We start from the raw sequence: 25,881 nt of genomic DNA, 5'->3' as shown, positions 1-25,881 counted from the left end.
TTTTATTGTGAAAGGCAGGTTTCTCTTAATGTAGTACTCCATTTCATGTGTAATTCATGATTATGTTTTTGTTACTCTTTTGAGAGTTATTGATATGCATTAGCTATAAATATGAAATTATTGTTTTTTGAGTGTTCTTATGTATTCTTTCAATAGATGTAGCTGTGTTTCCTTATGTAATCTTTTTCTTTTTTACTTACGATTCTCTTGGATTCATAATTGTATATTTTTACAGAAACTCAAAAAAGAAAAATGAACATTTTTTCAACTACTTTTACCAGTGAGATTCAAGCAATTCACCTCAGAAATAAAGAAACAAGTGCCCTATTAGCACAAAGGAACCTAAAGATACAAGTAGTTAACTGAATCACAGGGTGTAAAGTTGACAAAAAGGAAAGAAAATGGGAGCATGTGGACTGGAAAAGAGATACCTTTCTTAACTGAATGCAGATTCTTACCCAAAAAAGTGCATAGCATAGGTTATTAGACATTTATGCATCAGTTTGTCCTTCAGGTTCCTCTAAACTGAGGACCTAGTTTGATCGGTTAATAAAAGACTATTTTTGTTGTTCAAATATCCAAAACGTTCAATCTGCATTTGTTTTAAACTATTTCTTTTTCTTTAGTCTGGTTGTAACGTTTTTTCACTAGTGGTATAATTGTATATATACACGTCTTTACTCATAAAATATAATTCTTCTTTTGTGAGTTAGCTAATTCTAGAGAAACAAACAAAATAAGTGAAAGGTTTTCCAAATAACAAGGGCAGTCAGAAGCAAGAAATTAAGGTTGCAAGGGACAAAAGCAAGTAACATTTTTTCTTTTTTTTTTGTAACTTTTTATTCATGACTGTGTCAGATATTGCATGGTACATTTGTTCATTTTACATTGCATCAGTCTTTTCCTTTTTCTCTAACATAACTTTGGCATATTAACCGTCATATCCAATTTTTCATTGCATCTTACATTTTCTCAGATAAAGTTCCATTGCAACATTTATCATTAGCATTCAAATTGCATTGTCGCCTATATATAAACTGTTCCTCAACCCCCTCCCACCCCCACCCCGTCTCCCGGCTATTTCTACGTTCACACTTTGTAATCTGGATATATGAGCTTTTATTCTTTCCAGAGAGTATTTCATTCGGCAGGCCTGGTTAACCCATGCGCCTGGTCTAAGTATCCGAATGTGCAGGCACTCCATATACCTGGCATACGATCAGATGGCATGTCACTGCGTTATGTCTAGGTCTACTTCTTCCAACTCTATCAGCATTCGTTCCCATTCTTGCGCATTAGGATATTTATGTAGGCCCTTCCCTTCTTCCCTACGCAGCTCTGCGGATTCCGCTTTGCCCCATTTCAGCAGGTCCGATCGCCATAATACTACATTCGGGGATCTGGGCGATTTCCATCTCATAGTGAGAAGTCTAAGTGCCAGCAAGAGGGCTAAATCTAAAAATTTCACCTGTGCCTTACAGGACTTAGTCCTTTTCCTGTGTCCTAGCAAGCAGGGCAGTGCCCCCTCAGGAATCTGCAGGGCTGTTATGGTGTGTAGTATGTTTCTAATCGACCCCCAGTAGTTCCGTATTCTCGGGCAAGTCCACAACATGTGGAGGATGTGTGCTTCATCCTCCTGACACCTAGGGCAGTTGTGGGGGTGGCAGGGAACATCCTGTGGAGCATGTGGGGGGTGAGATATGCCCTATGTAGTACCATGGCTTGTATAAATTTGAATTTAGCATTCCTGGACACCCTCCTATGGTGACCCAGGATGATCTTCCATTCCCCGTCCGTTATGGCCTCCCCTGTATCCGTAACCCAGGTCTCCCTGAGTGCGGTGAGGGGCAAAACTGCATGTTCCCTGATGCCCACATTGAGCCACTTTACTAGGTGTCCACCCGTCCCCATATAATGGAGGAAATGAACCAGTTTGTGCTGGTCTGGCTTTGTGCGTTGTGGAGCCCAGGTGCGTTGTACATAGTGGGTCATCGAGGCGTGTAGGAGATACAGTCGTTGTGGGGCACCTGTGTATTGCGCGAATGAGGCATGATCTAGTAGGGTGTCGTCCCCAAACAGGTCTCCCACTCTGTCCACCCCGGCCGACTACCAGGGATGTAATCTGCGTTGTGTCAGGTTTCCCTGTGGTGTTGGGAGTCCTGGAAGGGGGATGTTGTCTGCGTAGGGAATGGTCCCAGCCGTGTATGACAGCGCTTTATGCCAACATTTCAAACCTACGTGTAGTCGGGGGTGGCAGTCTCTGGGGATCTTAGCAGCGGGCAGTAGAAGGGAGTGAAGGTCTCCGCGTGCCAGTTTGTCTGTTGTGAAAGCAATCTCGTGTAAGTTCCTACCCGCTACCCAGCATGTTAGCCACTGCAGTTGGCTTGCGTAGTAATAGCTTCGTAGGTCCGGTACCCCCAGGCCTCCCTGTCTGGTATTCAGTTGTAGTTTCTTGAGGCTTATTCGCCGTCTTCCTGACCCCCATATGAGACTGATTAATAGCGTGTTTAGTGCGGTAAAAATTTGTTGTGGGAGTAGTACTGGTAAGTTTACGAAGTAATACAGTATCCGGGGGAGTAGGACCATCTTTGAGATCGCCACCCGACCCATTACAGAGAGGGGCAGGGAGGACCAAAAGCTCACGCTACCCCGAAGGCCATTGACTGCCCTCCGTACGTTACCCTCAATCTGGTCCTCTGAGCTCCGATATACGTTGATGCCAAGGTATTTGAACGTGGTTGGTGCTACCTGGATCTCATAGGTCCCAAACTGTATATGGGTAGGCCACTGTCCGTCTCGGAAAAAGAAGCCCAGGGATTTTCTTGGGTTTATGGCCAGGCCAGATATTTTCTCAAATTGTTCAAAAATGGCCGCTAGTTGCGAATGATCATCCTGCAGATTACGGAGGAACACCAGTATATCATCGGCGTATATGGAGAGCAAGTTTTGGATGTCCCCAACTGGTATGCCCTTCTCTGCTGCTCAATTTCGGAGTGCGATCGCCAGAGGTTCTAATGTGAGTACGATCAACAGTGGCGACAGCGGGCATCCCTGTCGGGTGCCCCTATGGCTGTCATAACTGTCCGAGGTGTACCTGCCTGTGCGCGCTCTAGCCGTTGGATTCGTGTAGAGTAAACGAATCCATTGTATCAGGGCATCCGGGAAGCCAAATCGGCTCAGAACTTTAAACATAAAGTCCCATACCAGGGAGTCAAACGCCTGTCGGAGATCTAGGGCTATGCAGCCAGCGTACGGCAGGTCTTGTGGGGTGGTCGACATGACGGCGTGCAGACACCGCATATTCTGAGAAGTGCTTCTCTCTGGGAGGAAGCCACATTGATCAGTGTGGATCAGGCCAGGGAGATGGGCTTGTATTCGTAAGGCGATAGCTTTGCTAAGGATTTTATATTCCGAGGAGAGCATGGAGAGGGGTCTGTAGTTGCTTACGTCAAGGGTGTCTCTACCGGGTTTTGGAATGGATATTACCAAGGCCTGCATAGCCGTGACTGGTAGATGGCCGACTTCATAAGCAGTTTTGTAAATGTTTTCCAAGACAGGTGCCAGAGTTTCGGAATAGGTTTGGTAAAATTCCCCAGGCAATCCATCCATACCCGAAGTCTTACCCCGGTTAAGCGTGTGGATAGCTACTTTTATTTCCTGTTGCGTTATGGGCTTGGCTAGAGCCGTCTGAATCTCTTGGGTCAGGGTTGGAATTGTCAAGTCTCCTAGGAAATCTATCATGTCCTCCCTAGTATCTGCAGGAGGAGGAGCATAGAGTCCCTCTAGATGGGTCTTGAACACAGTGCTAATTTCTAGTTGTGTGTCGACTTGTCTGCCTGTTTCATCCCGGATGCTCGTAATTACTGGGATCTCAGGGGTAACTCGGACCAGGCGAGCTAGCAGTGCTCCGGGTCTATCCACCTCCGCCTGCTGTCGCCTCAGATAGTCCCCATAATCAATAACCCGTAAGGTTTCTAGGATTTCTGCATGTTCGATGTTACACAATTGCAATTTGCCTTTGTGCTCTGGGTCAAGTCCCACTGCATTCTCTAGCTCTTTCAGGCGATTCTCCACTTCACATAGTTTTCCATGAATTTCTTGTCTGGCTCCCACCAGTTTACCTATCACAGCTCCCCGTATCACAGCCTTCATGGCATCCCACACCACCAGATTCGAGGACGTGGAGCCCCAGTTTTCCCTGAAATAATTGGTTAATGTGTCTGCCAGGTGTGTGCGGAACGGCCCGTCTTCAAGTAGGGAGGGGTTGAGTCTCCAGGTGGGGGACTGGTGAGGGTATCCTACCCCAGTGTAGGTCTAGCGTTTGCGGCCTATGATCCGAGAAGGTTTTGGCAAGATACTCTGAGGACGTGCACTTTGTCAGTAAGGAAGTGGTGCAGATGAATCTATCTAGTCGGGTATGTAGGTTATGCAATGGGGAGTAGTAAGAGTATTCCTTGTGTGTTGGGTGTAGCGAGCGCCACACATCGGATAGTCCCCATCCCTGAAGCCATGTCCTAAATGAGTCAGACAGTTTGCGCACCCCTGTCACCTGGAGGGGAAGGTGTGGTCTGTCCAGGTCTACATCTAGTATCATGTTCCAATCACCCCCCAGGACCCAGGGAATGTCTATCCAGTCTGCCAAGGCCCGGCCGACGGTTGTGAGGAATCCATCCTGATCAAAGTTCGGGGCGTAGATGCTACCCAGGACCACCAGTATGCCGTCTAGTGTGCCCTTTACCAGTATGTATGGCCTTGGTCATCCACCCTCCTCTCCAGTTCCACAAAAGGAGTATCATGGCCCCCCTGGAGAAAGCAGAGTACGTAGTGGATAAGACGGTCCCCCTCCATTTTTTCCGTAGCGTGTGTGCCTCGGACCGTGTCATATGGGACTCCTGTAGGAATACTATGTGTGCTCTTTGGCGAATTAAAAAGGCATGCACTCTATGTCTCTTCTGTACCGACCCTAATCCTCGCACATTCCAGGTAACCAGCCTATATTTCCCTTTCTCTTCAGCCATATCCAGATTCAGGTGGTACAGTGAGCAGTATTTTACATTGCAGTGTGTACATCTTCAGTGTGAGCCAGGAGACAATTCCCTCCCCTTCCCAACCACAAACTCTGAAGGCAAACCCCGAAACCCTGCTGTGCCGAACAAAAAACTGTAAAACATAACCAAACAATCTGTATTGCATACGCTTCTGGGGGTTGGCTAAGCGTGGGCCGTGTCCAAAGAGCCATACTTATTTGCGCCGCCGGCTCAACAGCGCCACCGGGGGAGGTAGCATACAATCGTCTATTACTGGTAGCCGCGTTGTGGGAGGAGGGGCATATGTCCTACTTATACAATGCTACATCCCTGTGTGGCACAGGAGTGTGGGGTGCGTGAGGTCCTTATGTCAGAGACAATACATAGAAAGCTCACCTCGGTTATCTCAGGGGTCGACATATCACTATACAGAGACAGTCATGTGCCCCGTCTGTGGATCCCCCTCTCCCAGCATGGTTTGGCTGTGCAATCAGGTTACATTAAAAGAAAAAGGATACCAAGGTGACCTGGAGTTCCACGTCCCATCCGCATGAGAAGTCACTCTTAGGCTTCGTCCAAAATGTCATCCGCCGCTCTAGGTGTGACAGTCGGGAATAACACCACACTGTTTTCCGAGTCCGAATGTACAGTGCTGCCTTCAGTGTCCGTATTTATCATTTCACGTTCCTCCCTGAAGGAGCCCAGCAGTGCTATAGCATCTTCCTGTCCTTGTTTCTGTTGGTGGGCAGTAGGTTTGCGCCGTTTCGGTTCTGCGCTGCGTGCATCCGATCTGTCCTCCGCACGAACCGATCCGTCCTTGGATCCACTGGCCGTCGAACCTTGGGTTGGGGCCTGGTTCTCCTCAATATCCATGACTTCTAGCCATTCTTCCACGTCCGTGGGGCTTTAAAAAAAGTGAGTTTTATTATCGTGGATCACCTTTAGGCGTGCAGGAAATAACAGGGCATAGCGGAGTTTGGCTCTTTGGAGTCTCTTTTTCACCTCATAGTAGGAGGACCTCTGTTTTTGCACCAGGTTGGTATAATCCGGGTATAGCGAGATACGTTTGTTCTCGTATTCTATGATGGATTTCATCCGGGCCTGTCTAAGCAGGGTGTCCCTATCTCGGTAGTTAAGAATCTTCACAATCAGTGGCCGCGGTGGCCATCCCGGTCTCGGTTGGCCAGTGGGGATCCTGTGTGCCCGCTCCACACAGAAGTACGGTGAAAGTCCCTCCGCAGCTACGTTATCTCGGAACCACTGCTCCATGAATTCCGTCGCGTGGGGCCCCTCACTGCGTTCCGGAAGACCAATGACGCGTATGTTGTTGCGTCGATTACGGCCTTCCGCATCCTCCACACGGTCCATAAGAGTTTTCACCTGGTGTTAGATTTGTTGGATAGTTTCGGCGTGTTCCGCCACCGTCGGGGTAAGGTCCGTCAGTGTCATCCCTTGGTCTTTGACTTTGTCCGCCAGTGTGTCATGGTCGGCTTTGCGTAGTGAGAGATTAGTGGTAAGGGTGCCAATTTGTGTCTCCATCGCGGCCCTAGAGTCTCTGATTTCCTTGAGTATTAGATCCAGTTTGTCCCCCTGCTGTTCTTCTGAGAGGGTAGAGTTCAGTGTCAGAGGTATGGAACCTCCCTGGCTCGCGTCCGGAGTAGGCCCCATAGATGCTCCTTCCTTGCCATCTATGGCCTTTGCACCTTTTCCGCACCATGGTTGTCGTCCAGAGACCCACCTAATGGCTAGGGCTATGTCGCAGGGCAGGTATCTATCACCTCTCGTGCCTTTCCCCACTCGGTCTCCCGACTCAGTCCTGCGGCCTGTCTAGGCTTTGACAGGTAGGCGGTCTATCGACAGGGTTCTAGGTAGGTCACTGTTGCTTGGGAGGTCGCAGGTCACTCTCACCGTCTTCCACTTCAAGGGGCGCCAGGGACTAGTTCGTGGGGTGGGCACCAATTTTTGCCGTCTCCTGAGACTCAGAGTGGGCGATCTGATACTCCTCGCCTAGGGCTGCAATAGCCGCTTCCTCCGCGTCCTTATACGTCCATGGGGCCGTTCCCACATCTCCGCTGGGTGTGGGGTCGATCGTCCCGGCCCTTACTCCTCCGGCGTAGTGCAGTTCGAGGCCGGCAGTTTCCCTCCCTCCACTACCCCCACCTCACGCAGGGTAGTTCCAGTGGCTCTCCCCGCAGCTCCGGCCCCGACCTAGGACGTCAGCTCCGGCAATAACCCGCCTTCGCGATTCTCCAGTGTAAGCAATGGCAGCGGGGAGGGGGGGATAGGAGGGAAGGGAGGGAAAGCAGTCGGGGCCAGCACAGCGCTCCCCGCGGTATCTCAGTGGTAGCCTGACTGGGCTCCAGTCATGGACATCAATGCAGTGTGGCTTCGGGGTTCCAGCAGGCTGGGCCTCCGTCCGTGCGCCAGCCCTCTCCTCTGAGCGTTCGCTTCCAGACCCCTTAAACCTCACACCAGGGGTATCAGGGGGGAGGGGTTGGTCTTAGCTCTCACCCTCCGGGATCCGTTAGTATGCAGGCGGCGCACCAGCCGATCACTTCAGGACAATCCCCCGTCACCGCGGCAGGCAGCGCTCCATTTCCCCGGGCACAGTCCGCACTCGAGGCCCCGGCTCCCAGCGCGGGACCAGGCCGCAGATGCTCCATCGAGGATTGCCAGGCAGTCGTGGCTCCCGGAACCTCCAAACCTCCGTCGAGTCGAGCGGGGGACTCCAGTGACAGAATCCCACCTTTAGTGTCGCAGGACGGCCCTCCGTTACGGCGTTCAGGATTATTTTTCCCCCGACGGCACCGGAGCTCTAGCAGCCTCCGCCCGCCATGATGGCTTGCTAGCCACGCCCCAAAAGCAAGTAACATCTTCACACAAAGGGAGCACATGACACAGAGTGACTGTTACAGAACAAATACATTTGAGTACAAGGCAGAGACTGAAGTGCATAGGGACACAGGAAATTGGAGCTAGATACGTTTTTGAAGAGATTGCAGGATCCTTCTTAACAAAAGTGGTACAGAACAGTTTATCACAATTCGTTCCTATAATTTTTGCTTGGTTGTACTCTCTTGACATCATAATTAGGAACTGTGACATTAAATGCCCAATTACCTGATCCATAACATAGCTCTCATTGTTTTGAAGGATTGATTTTTTCAAAATTCTTTTACTAATATGAAATAATAAGGTGAGCCAGTGAAACCGCTGCTAGAAAGTGCTACAAGAGAGGATATTCCATCTTCCTTGCCAGCAATAACATTGTACATCCTCTTCTACATAGTCTAGCTGTGAGGTGTGGCCTCTATCTATAAATTAGCATATGCAAGTCTTGTACATCATCATGATCTTCTATACTCTGATGGGCCTGAATGCGGCAAATCTAATGCTTTTCTCAGATGCTCAGAATTCTATATTATTTCTTCGGATCCCATCAGTATCAGTGTAAAGCCACCGTCACAATGATAGGAAATACATTGGTTAGGCTTACAAGCTTGTCAGCCTTTTTGTTAGATAATTTCGCTCTTTAACTATTTGTCAAGTAGGTTTCTCTTAGCTGAGAAACCCATTATATTTGTTAAAAATAGATTTATTTGTGTTGTTCTTTGTCCCAAATGTTTGCAGTTTATATATTTTAAAATGTGTTTTCTTGTTTTACTATACTATGTTATGTTTGTGTACATCTTGCTATTATTCTGTGTGTAAGTTATTCTTTCTCACTCCATTGATCTCCTGTTTAGGTATATTGTTGTTTATAAATAGTTAAAATATGAATTTAAAAAAATGTATGCAACTGTTATTAGGGGCAAGAGTCATCCAACTATGATAAGAAGTGAACTGAACAAAGAAAGATTTTCTCGGATGGAACTAGAGAGATGGGTTTATTAAATGATACAGAAGGAGTAAAGTTTAGATAAAGACAGAGACTGGCGTAAATGTGAACACAGGGAATGCTAGAGAGGCATGTCTCCTTCCAAAGGAAAGTGGCAGAGTTGGATTATTGCCCTTTCCTCTTTTTGGGTTTTGTTCTAACATAATCTGGGTGGGCTCTCCATTGGGAAACTAATTGTCTTGACCAATAGCAAGTTTTATTCCAGAGCTCTCATAGTTCTCAGGAATCACTATGTTCGCCTTCTTGGTCCTCCTATGAAATAATAATGTGTATAGGAGCACATTTCACTGGAAGAGAGGCCATCCAATATTACTTACCTGTAATATCTACTTGCTTGCTCTTCAAAGTAGTTTTCGAAAGGCGTGCCCTCTGTCTATAAAATAGGATATTGAATTCTGCAACCACTGTAAGATCTTCCGAAAATCTATTGACATGAAGGTATTAAATAATATTTTTTTGATTAGTCACTGTTCTACAATTGTTCTTCACGCCCAGTTACAGATTGCAGCATCTATGAATTGCCACCATCACACTGATGAGAGATCCCTAGAATTGGATCACATGGTTGTGGTTGAATTAGTTAGTTACCACAGGTCTTTTTTTATTTTGAAAGGCAGGTTTCTCTTAATGTAGTACTCCATTTCATTTGTAATTCATGATTATGTTTTTGTTACTATTTTGAGAGTTATTGATATGCATTAGCTATAAATATGAAATTATTGTTTTTTGAGTGTTCTTATGCATTCTTTCAATAGATGTAGCTGTGTTTCCTTATGTAATCTTTTTTTTATGTGCGAATCTCTTGGATTCATAATTGTATATTTTTACAGAAATTCAAAAAAGAAAAATGAAAAAAATTTCAACTACTTTTACCAGTGAGATTCAAGCAATTCACCTCAGAAATAAAGAAACAAATGCCCTATTAGCACAAAGGAACCTAAAGATACAAGTAGTTAACTGAATCACAGGGTGTAAAGTTGACAAAAACGCAGAGACTGAAGAAAATGGGAGCACGTGGACTGGAAAAGAGATACCTTTCTTAACTGAGTTGCAGATTCTTACCCAAAAAAGTGCATAGCATAGGTTATTAGACATTTATACATCAGTTTGTCCTTCAGGTTCCTCTAAACCGAGGACCTAGTTTGATCTGTTAATAAAAGTCTATTTTTGTTGTTCAAATATCCAAAACGTTCAATCTGCAATTGTTTTAAACTATTTCTTTTTCTATAGTCTGGTTGTAATGTTTTTCACTAGTGGTATAATTGTATATATACACGTCTTTAATCATAAAATATAATTCTTCTTTTGTGAGTTGGCTAATACTAGAGAACCAAACAAAATAAGTGAAAGGTTTTCCAAATAACAAGGGCAGTCAGAAGCAAGAAATTAAGGTTACAAGGGACGAAAGCAAGTAACATATTCACACAAAGGGAGCACATGACACAGAGTGACTGTCACAGAACAAATATATTTGAGTACAAGGCAGAGACTGAAGTGCATAGGACCACAGGAAAATGGAGATAGATTCGTTTTTGAAGAGATTGCAGGATCCTTCTTAACAAAAGTGGTACAGAACAGTTTATCACCATTTCTTCCTACACTTTTTGCTTGGTTGTACTCTCTTGACATCATTATTAGGTACTGTAACATTAAATGCCCAATTGCCCGATCCATAACATAGCTCTAACTGTTTTCAAGGATTGATTTTTTCAAAATTATTTTACTAATATGAAACAATAGGGTGAGCCAGTGCAACCACTGCTAGAAAGTGCTAGAAGATAGGATATTCCATCTTCCTTGCCAGCAATAACATTGTACATCCTCTTCTACATAGTCTAGCTGTGAGGTGTGGCCTCTATCGATAAATTAGCATATGCAAGTCTTGTACATCATCATGATCTTCTATACTCTGATGGGCTTGAATGCAGCAAATCTAATGCTTTTCTCAGATGCTCAGAATTCTATAATATTTCTTCAGATCCCATCAGTATCAGTGTAGAGCCACCGTCACAATGATAGGAAATACTTTGGTTAGGGTTACAAGCTTGTCAGCTTTTTTGTTAGATATTTTCGCTCTTTAACTATTTGTCAAGGAGGTTTCTCTTAGCTGAGAAACCCATTATATTTGTTAAAAATAGATTTGTTTGTGATGTTTTTTGTCCCAAATGTTTGCAGTTTATATGTTTTAAAATGGGTTTTCTTGTTTTACTATAGTATGTTATGTTTGTGTGCATCTTGCTATTAGAAGTGTGGCTCACTGGTTAGAGGAGGCAGACCTGGAAGCAGAGATCAGCCCGGGACCAGGGTTCAATTCCCGGCTCGGTGGGGTCTTGAGTCCTAAAATGTGCATGGACTTGACAATTCTCGCTCCGGTGCCTACTCGATTCACGGGTTCACACTCTGCGACTCTGGGCAATAGCTTGCTTAATCTCCACAACGGCCCCTTGCGGCGGGATGCCTGGCTTTCACCTTGCGGATACCCTGCCGGGGTTATCTCACAGGGGAATACCAGGACGGGTTCCCTAAGCAAGCGCTTAGAAACCGCTTGGTGATTTGAGCTATATAAATTCATGTACATTTACATTTACATTTACATTCTGTATGTAAGTTATTCTTTCTCACTTCATGGATCTCCTGTTTTGCAATTTAGTTATTTATAAATAGCTAAAATAAGAATTTAAAAAAATGTATGCAACTGTTGTTAGGGGCAAGAGCCATCCAACTAGGATAAAAAGTGAACTGAACAAAAGAAAGATTTTCTCGGAGGGAACTAGAGAGATGGGTTTATTAAATGATACAGAAAGACTAAAGTCTAGATAAAGACAGAGACTTGCGTAAATGTGAACACAGGGAATGCTAGAGAGGCATGTCTCCTTCCAAAGGAAAGTGGCAGAGTTGGATTATTGCCCTTTCCTCTTTTTGGGTTTTGTTCTAACATAATCTAGGTGGGCTCTCCATTGGGAAACTGTTTATCTTGACCAATAGCAAGTTTTAATCCAGAGCTCTCATAGTTCTTAGGAATCACTATGTTCACCTTCTTGGTCCTCCTATGAAATAATAATGTGTATAGGAGCACATTTTACTGGAAGAGAGGCCCTCCAAAATTACTTACCTGTAATATCTAATTGCTTGCTCTTCAAAGTAGTTTTCGAAAGGCGTGCCCCGTGTCTATAAAATAGCATATTGAATTCTGAAACCTCTGTGAGATCTTCCTGAAATCTGTTGACATGAAGCAATTAAATAATATTTTTGGGATTAGTCACTGTTCTACAATTGTTCTTCACGCCCAGTTACAGATTGCGGTACAAAAGGGGGTGGTGATGGACGGAGCATCTGAACCAATCAAACACTCACACCCAGTCAAAAGATCTGGGTTTGATCCATCACCGTTCTTTAGCCCACTCTGCCACCCCAGTTCAGACATGGCTATATGCAAATCAGTCTGACCCTGTGCCTCATGGGAACAGTCCAGCCCGAACTGCCAAGCCATGCCTTCACTGGACCGGAAACAAGCTTCCGAGGACCGGTTTCTGGCATTACAGCCGTCTTCAGCCCGGCTTGCTTGAATCCAGTGGCAAAGTGAGCAAGGGACTCACGTCTGAGCATACCCTGCTACACTTATGGTGGCCAAAGCGGAACAAAAGGGGGTGGTGATGGACGGAGCATCTGAACCAATCAAACACTCACACCCAGTCAAAAGATCTGGGTTTGATTCATCACCGTTCTTTAGCCCACGCTGTCACCCCAGTTCAGACATGGCTATATGCAAATCAGTCTGATCCTGTGCCTCATGGGAACAGTCAAGCCGGAACAGTCAAGCCCGAACTGCCAAGCCATGCCTTCCCTGGACCGGAAACAAGCTTCCCAGAACCGGTTTCTGGGATTACAGCTGTCTTCAGCCGGGCTTGCTTAAATCCAGTGGCAAAGTGAGCAAGGGACTCACGTCTGAGCATACCCTGCCACACTTATGGTGGCAAAAGCGGTACAAAAGGGGGTGGTGATGGACGGAGCATCTGAACCAATCAAACACTCACACCCAGTCAAAAGATCTGGGTTTGATCCATCACCGTTCTTCAGCCCTCTCTGCCACCCCAGTTCAGACATGGCTATATGCAAATCAGTCTGACCCTGTGCCTCATGGGAACAGTCCAGCCCGAACTGCCAAGCCATGCCTTCCCTGGACCGGAAACAAGCTTCGAGGACCGGTTTCTGGCATTACAGCCATCTTCAGCCCGGCTTGCTTGAATCCAGTGGCAAAGTGAGCAAGGGACTCACGTCTGAGCATACCCTCCCACACTTATGGTGGCAAAAGCGGTACAAAAGGTACCCAGTTACAGATTGCAGCATCAATGTATTGCCACCATCACAATGATGAAAGATCCCTAGAATTGGATCACATGGTTGCCGTTGAATTACTTAGTTACCGCAGGTCTTTTTTTTATTTTGAAAGACAGGTTTCTCTTATTGTAGTACTCTATTTCATTTGTAATTCATGATTATGTTTTTGTTACTCTTTTGAGAGTTATTGATTTGCATTAGCTATAAATATGGAATTCATGTTTTTTGAGTGTTCTTATGCATTCTTTCAATAGATGTAGCTGTGTTTCCTTATGTAATCTTTTTCTTTTTTACTTGTGAATCTCTTGGATTCATAATTGTATATTTTTACAGAAACTCAAAAAAGAAAAATGGAAATTTTTTCAACTAATTTTACCAGTGAGATTCAAGCAACTCACCTCAGAAATAAAGAAACAAGTGCCCTATTACCACAAATGAACTTAAAGATACAAGTGGTTAACTGAATTGCATGGTATGAAGTTGAGAAAAAGGCAGAGACTGAAGAAAATGAGAACACGTGGACTGGAACAGAGATACCTTTCTTAACTGAGTGCAGGGCCTTACCCAAACAAGTGCATAGCATAGTTTATTAGACATTTATGCATCAGTTTGTCCTTCAGGTTCCTCTAAACCGAGGACCTATTTTGATCTGTTAATAAAAGTCTATGTTTGTTGTTCAAATATCCAAAACGTTCAATCTGCATTTGTTTTAAATTATTTCTTTTTCTTTAGTCTGGTTGTAACTTTTTTTCACTAGTGGTATAATTGTATATACACACGGGGCATATTATCAAGCCTGGGCGATAAAATTATCGCCCGAAAACAGACAATAAAGCGGCGATAATGGGCTTGATAATATGCTCTATGTAATTCCAATCGAAGCCCATGTTAGATGTGAAGACATCTAACATGGGCTTTGATTGGAATTCCATAGAGCATATTATCAAGCCCATTATCGCCGCTTTATCTGCCGTTTTCGGCCGATAAAGCGGCGATAATTTTATCGCCCAGGCTTGATAATATGCCCCCACGTCTTTAATCATAAAATATAATACTTCTTTTGTGAGTTAGCTAATTCTAGAGAACCAAACAAAATAAGTGAAAGGTATTCCAAATAACAAGGGCAGTCAGAAGCAAGAAATTAAGGTTACAAGGGACGAAAGCAAGTAACATATTCACACAAAGGGAGCACATGACACAGAGTGACTGTTACAGAACAAATATATTTGAGTACAAGGCAGAGACTGAAGTGCATAGGGCCACAGGAAATTGGAGCTAGATACGTTTTTGAAGAGATTGCAGGATCCTTCTTAACAAAAGTGGTACAGAACGGTTTATTACCATTTCTTCCTACAATTTTTGCTTGGTTGTACTCTCTTGACATCATTATTAGGTACTGTGACATTAAATGCCCAATTACCCGATCCATAACATAGCTCTCATTGTTTTGAAGGATTGATTTTTTCAAAATTCTTTTATTAATATGAAATAATAAGGTGAGCCGGTGCAACCACTGCTAGAAAGTGCTAGAAGAGAGGATATTCCATCTTCCTTGCCAGCAATAACATTGTACATCCTCTTCTACATAGTCTAGCTGTGAGGTGTGGCCTCTATCTATAAATTAGCATATGCAAGTCTTGTACATCATCATGATCTTCTACACTCTGATGGGCCTGAATGCGGCAAATCTAATGCTTTTCTCAGATGCGCAGAATTCTAGATTATTTCTTCAGTCCCATCAGTATCAGTGTAGAGCCACCATCACAATGATAGGAAATACTTTGGTTAGGGTTACAAGCTTGTCAGCTTTTTTGTTAGATACTTTCGCTCTTTAACTATTTGTCAAGTAGGTTTTTCTTAGCTGAGAAACCCATTATATTTGTTAAAAATAGAGTTATTTGTGTTGTTCTTTGTCCCAAATGTTTGCAATTTATATATTTTAAAATGTGTTTTCTTGTTTAACTATTGTATGTTATGTTTGTGTACACCTTGCTATTATTCTGATATAAGTTATTCTTTCTCACTTCATGGATCTCCTGTTTAGCAATTTAGTTATTGATAAATAGCTAAAATATGAATTAAAAAAAATGTATGCAACTGTTATTAGGGGCAAGAGCCATCCAACTATGATAAGAAGTGAACTGAACAAAAGAAAGATTTTCTCGGAGGGAACTAGAGAGATGGGTTTATTAAATGATACAGAAGGACTAAAGTCTAGATAAAGACAGAGACTGGCGTAAATGTGAACACAGGGAATGCTAGAGAGGCATGTCTCCTTCCAAAGGAAAGTGGCAGAGATTGATTATTGCCCTTTCCTCTTTTTGAGTTTTGTTCTAACTTAATCTAGGTGGGCTCTCCATTGGGAAACTGATTGTCTTGACCAATAGCAAGTTTTAATCCAGAGCTCTCATAGTTCTTAGGAATCGTTATGTTCACCTTCTTGGTCCTCCTATGAAATAATAATGTGTATAGGAGCACATTAAACTGGAAGAGAGGCCATCCAATATTACATACCTGTAATATATAATTGCTTGCTCTTCAAAGTAGTTTACGAAAGGCATGCCCTCTTTCTATAAAATAGGATATTGAATTCTGCAACCACTGTAAGAACTTCCGAAAATCTGTTGACATGAAGGTATTAAATAATATTTTTTTGATTAGTCACTGTTCTACAATTGTTCTTCACGCCCAGTTACAGATTGCAGCATCTATGTATTGCCACCATCACAATGATGTAAGATCCCTAGAATTGGATCACATGGTTGCGGTTGAATAAGTTAGTTACCACAGGTCTTTTTTTATTTTGAAAGGCAGGTTTCTCTTAATGTAGTACTCCATTTCATTTGTAATTCATGATTATGTTTTTGTTACTCTTTTGAGAGTTATTGATATGCATTAGCTATAAATATGAAATTATTGTTTTTGAGTGTTCTTATGCATTCTTTCAATAGATGTAGCTGTGTTTCCTTATGTAATCTTTTTCTTTTTTTACCTGCAAATCTCTTGGATTCATAATTGTATATTTTTACAGAAACTCAAAAAAGAAAAATGAAAATTTTTTCAACTACTTTTACCAGTGAGATTCAAGCAATTCACCTCAGAAATAAAGAAGCAAGTGCCCTATTAGCACAAAGGAACCTAAAGATACAAGTAGTTAACTGATTCACAGGGTGTAAAGTTGACAAAAAGGCAGAGACTGAAGAAAATGGGAGCACGTGGACTGGAAAAGAGATACCTTTCTTAACTGAGTGCAGATTCTTACCCAAAAAAGTGCATAGCATAGGTTATTAGACATTTATGCATCAGTTTCTCCTTCAAGTTCCTCTAAACCGAGGACCTAGTTTGATCTGTTAATAAAAGTCTATTTTTGTTGTTCAAATATCCAAAACGTTCAATCTGCATTTGTTTTAAACTATTTCTTTTTCTTTAGTCTGGTTGTAACGTTTTTTCACTAGTGGTGTAGTTGTATATATACATGTCTTTAATCATAAAATATAATTCTTCTTTTGTGAGTTAGCTATTCTAGAGAACCAAACAAAATAAGTCAAAGGTTTTCCAAATAACAAGGGCAGTCAGAAGCAAGAAATTAAGGTTACAAGGGACAAAAGCAAGTAACATATTCACACAAAGGGAGCACATGACAAAGAGTGACTGTTACAGAACAAATATATTTGAGTACAAGGCAGAGACTGAAGTGCATAGGGCCACAGGAAAAGGGAGATAGATTCGTTTTTGAAGAGATTGCAGGATCCTTAACAAAAGTGGTACAGAACAGTTTATTACCATTTCTTCCTACAATTTTTGCTTGGTTGTACTCTCTTGACATCATTATTAGGTACTGTGACATTAAATGCCCAATTGCCCGTTCCATAACATAGCTCTCACTGTTTTCAAGGATTGATTTTTTCAAAATTCTTTTACTAATATGAAACAATAAGGTGAGCCAGAGCAACCACTGCTAGAAAGTGCTAGAAGATAGGATATTCCATCTTCCTTGCCAGCAATAACATTGTACATCCTCTTCTACATAGTCTAGCTGTGAGGTGTGGCCTCTATCTATAAATTAGCATATGCAAGTCTTGTACATCATCATGATCTTCTATACTCTGATGGGCTTGAATACAGCAAATCTAATGCTTTTCTCAGATGCTCAGAATTCTATAATATTTCTTCAGATCCCATCAGTATCAGTGTAGAGCCACCGTCACAATCATAGGAAATACTTTGGTTAGGGTTACAAGCTTGTCAGCTTTTTTATTAGATATTTTCGCCCTTTAACTATTTGTCAAGGAGGTTTCTCTTAGCTGAGAAACCCATTATATTTGTTAAAAATAGATTTGTTTGTGTTATTTTTGGTCCCAAATGTTTGCAGTTTATATGTTTTAAAATGTTTTTTCTTGTTTTACTATAGTATGTTATGTTTGTGTGCATCTTGCTAATGTTCTGTATGTAAGTTATTCTTTCCCACTTCATGGATCTCCTGTTTTGCAATTTAGTTATTTATAAATAGCTAAATTATGAATTTAAAAAAACATGTATGCAACTGTTATTAGGGGCAAGAGTCATCCAACTATGATAAGAAGTGAACTGAACAAAAGAAAGACTTTCTCTGAGGGAACTAGAGAGATGGGTTTATTAAATGATACAGAAGGAGTAAAGTCTAGATAAAGACAGAGACTGGCGTAAATGTGAACACATGGAATGCTAGAGAGGCATGTCTCCTTCCAAAGGAAAGTGGCAGAGTTGGATTATTGCCCTTTCCTCTTTTTAGGTTTTGTTCTAACATAATCTAGGTGGGCTCTCCATTTGGAAACTGTTTGCCTTGACCAATAGCAAGTATTAATCCAGAGCTCTCATAGTTCTCAGGAATCACTATGTTAGCCTTCTTGGTCCTCCTATGAAATAATAATGTGTATAGGAGCACATTTCACTGGAAGAGAGGCCATCGAATATTACTTACCTGTAATATCTACTTGCTTGCTCTTCAAAGTAGTTTTCGAAAGGCGTGCCCTCTGTCTATAAAATAGGATATTGAATTCTGCAACCACTGTAAGATCTTCCGAAAATCTGTTGACATGAAGGTATTAAATAATATTTTTTTGATTAGTCACTCTTCTACAATTGTTCTTCACGCCCAGTTACAGATTGCAGCATCTATGTATTGCCACCATCACAATGATGTAAGATCCCTAGAATTGGATCACATGGTTGCGGTTGAATAAGTTAGTTACCACAGGTCTTTTTTTATTTTGAAAGGCAGGTTTTTCTTAATGTAGTACTCCATTTCATTTGTAATTCATGATTATGTTTTTGTTACTCTTTTGAGAGTTATTGATATGCATTAGCTATAAATATGAAATTATTGTTTTTGAGTGTTCTTATGCATTCTTTCAATAGATGTAGCTGTGTTTCCTTATGTAATCTTTTTCTTTTTTACCTGCAAATCTCTTGGATTCATAATTGTATATTTTTACAGAAACTCAAAAAAGAAAAATGAAAATTTTTTCAACTACTTTTACCAGTGAGATTCAAGCAATTCACCTCAGAAATAAAGAAACAAGTGCCCTATTAGCACAAAGGAACCTAAAGATACAAGTAGTTAACTGATTCACAGGGTGTACATTTTACAAAAAGGCAGAGACTGAAGAAAATGGGAGCACGTGGACTGGAAAAGAGATACCTTTCTTAACTGAGTGCAGATTCTTAACCAAAAAAGTGCATAGCATAGGTTATTAGACATTTATGCATCAGTTTCTCCTTCAAGTTCCTCTAAACCGAGGACCTAGTTTTATCTGTTAATAAAAGTCTATTTTTGTTGTTCTGTGGTAAATAAAATATTACCCTGTCATAATTTCTATACATAAACAATGCATCATGCAGTAAATGAGAGGCAGAGTCCGTGGTATCCGAGTCAAATGGCTTTATTCCAATAACTCGAGTTAAGGGAGAATCTGTTCCATCACCTCTAAGGTTCAGGAAGGGTCTTCTAAACATTATTTTCTGATTACATATTTATACGTGCAATCTTGTACATAGGAGGAGAGCAAGAGAGAAAAGAAGATAAGAGCATGTGGGCGTGCATGAGGGTGTACACTTGATGAGTCATAGGTGAGTCATAGGTGGGTGGATACATGGAGGGGGGTTGCATGGCAGGCTGGAACTTTGCCCTACTTGTGCGTGCAACTTGATCATGACATGCAACTGACGTGTAACTGGGGGGAGCTGACATTCAGTCTAGTAGAGAGGCCTTCAGTGTCAGGGCGACCAGCACGTCTGGTATTATCTGATATCTTGAGTCCGGGGATGTTTTATCTGAAGCAAAGGTCGCTCATCACTAAGAGCCAGAGAGGGCATATATTTCTTCGTTCATTGCATGGGGCTGTGGGCTTTCTACGGATGCAAGTTCTGTAATTTACTTAAACGGAGACAGAAAGGCTAGGCCCTATCTTTGCAGACGGGTTCTGTTTACCTTCTTCACTGGGCAGGAATGTGATTCTGTAGAACAAGCAGATAACTATTCTGCAAAACACTGTCTTGGCACCCCTCGCTGGGCTTCTTTCAGCTGAGCCAGAAATATGCGAGGTCAGGGATACGTAACTGTAGCTCTCAGAATGTCTGAGCCATGAAAACCTTAATTCTGAAACAGGCTCAGGCTGAACCACAAAATGGGTTTGTCGTGATTTATTTAAAAGTGCACAATGCAAATACATGGGCCTTAAATGCTAACTTAATATTTCTTACATGGGAGACTTGATGACTGGCATCCTAATGCAGGACGTAAATGCAGAGGCCTTGTGATTCAGGCCACTTAAGGGAAAATGCATGTATGACATGCACATACATTAAACATAGGGTACACGCAGGGGACATATTGGTCATGTAAAATTTCATTTTCCTCATTCCCTCCTTGTCCCCTACGTTACCCTTCAGGACACATCTATATTCATGAGACCGTATAGTTGATCATACAGCATCATTTGTTCATCTTTGATCCTTTGTACACGTGGATGTGGAACACAGGCAGTCGCAGAACAAGGCGGTTCTGAATAACAACAAGTCTCATGGCAGACTGCTCCTGGGTCAAGTTCGCCAGAGCAGAGGCAGTCACATTCACTACTGCTTCCAGAGTTCTTGTTAACTTGCGTATTAGTTTACTGTTTTGGACGGGACCTATGAAGAAAAAGAATCCTTTGTTGAAATCTGTATATTGCTCCCAAGCTGTTTCAGTCTGATCGATCTCTGAGGCATCGGTCTCTCTCCTTTGTCTAACATGCTCTAGTCGTGAATCTCGATGGTAATGGGATGGGGCCAGAAAGACGGGTGGCAGCAGGAACGCTATATAACATGTCCCACCCCAGTCTGGGGGCAGATGTACATAGGCTGTTTGACCGCAAATGAAATAGGTATGGCGTGACGTCTTGAAAGAAGACTGTCCTTTATCATTAAACTCTACTACAGCTTTACACTCGCTGTGTCCCATATGTACTGAACCTTTCTTTCTAACACATAAATCACCTTTTACCGGTAGGACTGAAATAAATGGTGGACCTATATTTTGCACGGGCTGAGCGTTCAGCATTACAAAACTAACAGATGCATTTCCTTGCTCGTACTCTTCATTTTCTAGATCTGTTCCCTTCCTTTGGGGAAATCCGTCTTTGTCTGGAAAACATGCTTCATTCATTACTTTATTCAGGTTTCCATATATCCATTCATCTTGGTATACTATGGACTTTCTGTCTAGTGAGGTCATTAAGGCAAACCATGCTCCGCACGAACCATTGTGGGAGAACGGTAAAGGAAAGAAGGGCAGAACTCCCTTCGTCTTTTGATAAGGTGGCAGTTGGCCACATACCCAGCAATTAGTCGCATTGCTGGTCTGATGAGAACGGTGTAACATTCGAATGAAAGTATTGTTACGCAGGGTAAGTCGATATGACAGTTCATGAGGTGGCAGGTCACTGAATGTATGCTCTACGGTGTTGTTAAGGGATGAGTGCATATGTGAGGCATGAGGAGGAAAGAAAACATGTAGTATCAAACTGACACAAATAATAACGATGCACAGATAAAAATAGAATAATCATAGAAACTATACATCTACTATGTAATAGCTTACAGTATTTCTCTCTCATTTTGCTCTTCTTACTATTATCGTATGCGATCTTATACATGTCAGAAATCTAGTCTAACCGATTCACCACCTAGTGGACTTAAACAATTAAACTTCGTCTGACTTACTAGATCGTAACTTAGACCTATACTCTTGCTGTGGAGTCTTTTCTAGCAAAGGCGGCGCAAGCGGCGCAAAGTCTTTAATGTCTTTAAAGTCTTTAATGTCTTTATTCTTTTCAAAAGTTCCAGATTGTCCAAAGTATCTCTTGCAGTGTTGAGCGTGAAGCCATCCCTTTCTTCCCTCGACCTTAATCGCAGTCCTCGTGGTCAGTAACACTAACTTCGGTGTCTTCCAACGTGGCTCAAGGGGGCTTGAACGATCAAAATTCCGGACAAACACGAAATCTCCAGGGACTATGGCGTGTTCCTTGACCTGGGTGGTGTCAGGGAAGGCGGTAGCAACCTGTGAACGACAGGAGAGTAGTGCAGACATCAAGGAAGCCAGGTAATCTGTCAGCATGTTACTGTCAACATCAGTTATTTTCTTAGGCATAGGCGTACCCCACATATTTGGCGGTCTACCGAAAACTACTTCATACGGGGATAGGCCTGTTCTGGAATGAGCTACCATACGCATGTAAAAGAGGGCAACCGGCAAGGCTACCATCCAATCCACGCCTTTTTCTGCACAGATCTTTGCTAGTTTCGTCTTGATTGTCTGATTATGTCTTTCTACAAGGCCTGCTGCTTCAGGGTGTCGTACACAATGGAACTTCCAATTATATCCTAACAGAAGAGACACTTGTTTCATTAATTCAGAGGAAAATGGCTGACCATTGTCTGAGTAGATGACACGGGGCAATCCATATCTGGGGAAGAACTCACGCACCAATTGCCTGGCGGTTGTCACAGCAGTATAATCTGGAACTGGATACTCTTCTGTCCATCTAGATAGTGCACACACAACTACCAAGACATACTTGTAACCTCTACATCTGTCCATTTGGATGTAATCCATCTGGAGGACCTCAAAAGGGTGGTCAGGAGGATGAAATCCGCCTTGTTCCACCGGGATGCCTTTACCTGGATTGAACTGGCAACAGATCATACATGTTCGTACTTTCTGTTTTGCTGTTGCACGCAGGTGCTTGTTAAACCAGATATTCTGTAAACTGTCTATCATTGCCTTTTCTCCCAAGTGTGCTGGACTATGTGTTGTGTTTATGATTACTTGTACCATGGAATCTGGAAGAAACCATGTGCCTTTTCCCTTAGTCATCCAACCTTGGTCAGTCTGGACCCCTCCTTGTTCAGTCCATTTCTTTATTTCATCTGTAGTGGCATGTGTCTGTATGTCGAGTACATCTTGAGAAGGATCCCTGACTGTCATACTTTTTGTCAGTAATGGTACTTCTGTCCTTGTCGTGTCTGTTGGTGTCTGGGCTGTAAGTTTAGCAGTTCGGTCTGCCAGGTCATTACCCTGGGAAATGGTGTCTGTAACTTTGGTGTGAGCTTTGTTATTTCAGGATAGCTATGGCTGTAGGTAAATGTATTGCTTCTAACAGGGCTTGAATAAGCGGGCCGTGCTGAATTTTGGCCCCATGAGAGGTCAAGAAACCTCTCTCCCTCCATAGTACTCCGAAATCATGAACTACGCCAAAAGCATATTGTGAATCTGTATAAATGTTCACTCTTAAGTGCTTAGCTCTTATGCAGGCTTGTGTCAGGGCGATGAGCTCTGCTGCTTGTGCTGACAGTATGTCTATTCTTTGTGTCTCTATGACTTCAGTAGCAGTGGTCACGGCATATGCTGCTACTAACTCTCCTGCACTTGTTCTCATGCATGATCCGTCTACATAGAGTGTTAGGTCAGGGTCTGGAAGTGCAATATCTGTCAGGTCTTGTCTTGGTTTCGTCACTATATTCATTACTTCCACACAGTCATGTGGTGGTGCATTTACTGTACTTGAGGGCAAACGTGTAGCAGGGTTTAGAATATTACATCGTCTGATCTCTATGTGTGGTTGAAATAATGTCAGTTCATATCCTGTCAGTCTCGCTATAGTCAAATGTTGTGTCTGTGTCCTGTTTAAGAGAACCTCTACTGCATGTGGTACCTGTACTGTCAGAGGGTGTCCCAGCACTATCGAGTCACTTTGTCTTATGGCTAGGGCTGTTGCTGCAACCGATTTCAGGCACGCAGGCAGAGCCTGGGCCACTGGGTCTAGTGTACTAGAAAAATAAGCACATGGCTTGTGTTTTCCTGCTTGATCTTGTGTGAGGACAGATAATGCTGTTCCATCCTGTTCAGTTATGAAAAGCATAAAAGGCTTACTATAATTAGGAGTCGCTAGAACTGGCGTTTGACATAATGCTCTTTTTAATTCCTCAAATGCCAAGGTATGTTCTTGTGTCCAAGGGAGGACAGTCGAAGTGGCTGCCTCCTGTGTTGTCAATTGTATGAGTGGTTTGGCTAGATAGGCATACTGGGGAATCCATTGCCTACAGTATGAAGTGAGGCCAATGAAGGCCCGTACTTCCTTTTGTGTCTTGGGCTGTGAAAGGTTAGAAATGAGCTGTATACGTTCTGGTGTTAGCTGTCTACCATCCTTGGACAGCAAGTGTACACCACTTGCTGTTCACAGAATTGTAACTTAGAAGGGGACACTTTGTGCCCCTTGTCAGCCAGAAAATGTAAAACTGTCATTTTCGCATTCTGGTTCTGATCGTGCTGTAATTAGGATGTCATCTACGTACTGGAGTAGGGCAGTGTTGGGAGGCATATAAATACTGTCCAGCTGTCTCTTCAATGCTTGGCTGTAAATGCTAGGACTCATTGCAAGAGCAAAACTCCTGCCAATTATTCTGTTTACACTACGAGGGAAAAACTATTCATTTGCAAGCATGCCTCATCTGAAGTCAATGAAGCTTTCTGTGCTGACTGTAAGGAAGAGCAACTTGACCCCCTCCTTTTATAAACATTTCTCCCCGGCTCATCAGGTTTTTTTTTCTACACTGCCTTCCCCTTCATCGTGATGTCACCCACAGGGCTGTTCCTCCACCCTTTCAAAACTCTGAGAGCTAAGAACAGCTGCCAAGTTACTGGAGAGAGAACTTGGTCAAATTGCAAGCATTCTTTATCTGCATGCGAAGGAAGCCTGAGTCAGTTGGAGGACTGCCAACAACTTGTCCGCGGAAAAGAATTGGAGTATGGCCAATAATAACAAGACAGGCACTGCTCGGTGCTCCAAGAGGGAAAAGCCCTCCCTTCACAAAATATCTTTCCCTGGGAGCCAGGCCACCTCAAGGCCGAAAAACACATTCTCTGTAATTCAAAACATATCTGTACCCAGGCCAGAGAGCTAACCAACATTCTCTAACTTAACTGGAGCAAATTCAAAACGTGATAAAAAGCATCCTAAAATCAGTAATTAATAAGGACATATTTTATTTCGTAACCTAGACACATGCTAGTATTTTAAAATAATTATATCATAAAATATTGTTACTAGCTGCAAAGGAAAAAAGAAACAGAACAACATGACATGGAAACACATCACGTTTTACTTTTTGAAAATAACATGTGAAACACCATAATTTGCATTGCAGAACCAAGATTTTCATAATTAAGTGTGCAAGCTCTTCTATTCTACCTATTAAAAGGGCCAGATTCATAATTTTTCAAAAGGCCATTTTTTTCTAATTGAGTGGATTAACTGCCACACGCTATTCTAAAGGGCAGCTTGCATTGGAAAAAATAATAATGTGTATTTTGTAGAACAAATTTTTATTTAAAAAAACACACGGTTGCATTACACTAATTAAAAGCACATTCTATGATGGGTCTGTTTTATATTTCCTTCTCAACCGTGAAAACATTAAAGCACCCTCCGTGCAAACCCTTATCTCAATCCGACTGGTTTATTTACAGCTTACCGACCTCTGAGTCAAACACATTAAATCAAGTGTTCCAAGGCAAACCCACACAAATACACGGACGCATTTGAAATAGAATGTTAAATGAACACTTCTTTACTCTCCATGCAAGACGTTACCATTTCAGTCAGCAAGCTGACAAAGCACATAGGCAGACCCAGCAACCAATGAAAAAGTTAAATCAAACCATCATTCGTCTGAACACTCACTGACTTTTAGTGTCAGCTCACATAACCATGCATGTTAAATAGCATGTTAAAACAAATACTGCCTTCTCAATACAAGATATTAACTCTTTGGCAGCTGAAGCACAATCTTTCCCCAATGACTGCAGTACATGGGAAAGTCATGAACTCATCTCTCCACGTTATCACATAACACGTACGCACATCTTCAAAACGTTTTCTCCAAGCACTTGAAAGAGATCCAGCTCTCTCCTGCCTAACGTAATGATAACATGCTCTGCACAAACCATAACCACATGGCGCTATTCACAAGCCATATTCACAAGAAACTCAACATGTTATAATAATGACATGCTCTTCATAAACCATATTTACAAGGAGC

At 42.6% G+C, this 25,881-nt stretch overlaps 4 pseudogenes; all 4 read left to right on the top strand.

The window, feature by feature from the left end:
• Positions 1-8,544: 8,544 nt before the first annotated feature.
• Positions 8,545-8,602, top strand: LOC144793227 (U7 small nuclear RNA; annotated as a pseudogene).
• Positions 8,603-10,987: 2,385 nt separating this feature from the next.
• LOC144793220 (U7 small nuclear RNA) lies at positions 10,988-11,045 on the top strand (annotated as a pseudogene).
• A 4,034-nt stretch (positions 11,046-15,079) lies between these two features.
• LOC144793246 (U7 small nuclear RNA) lies at positions 15,080-15,137 on the top strand (annotated as a pseudogene).
• A 2,385-nt stretch (positions 15,138-17,522) lies between these two features.
• On the top strand, positions 17,523-17,580 carry LOC144793248 (U7 small nuclear RNA; annotated as a pseudogene).
• Positions 17,581-25,881: the final 8,301 nt, after the last annotated feature.

Source organism: Lissotriton helveticus, chromosome 11 (genome assembly GCF_964261635.1).
Source record: "Lissotriton helveticus chromosome 11, aLisHel1.1, whole genome shotgun sequence".
Taxonomy (NCBI): Eukaryota; Metazoa; Chordata; class Amphibia; order Caudata; family Salamandridae; genus Lissotriton; species Lissotriton helveticus.
This window is presented reverse-complemented; position numbering and strand designations above follow the sequence as displayed.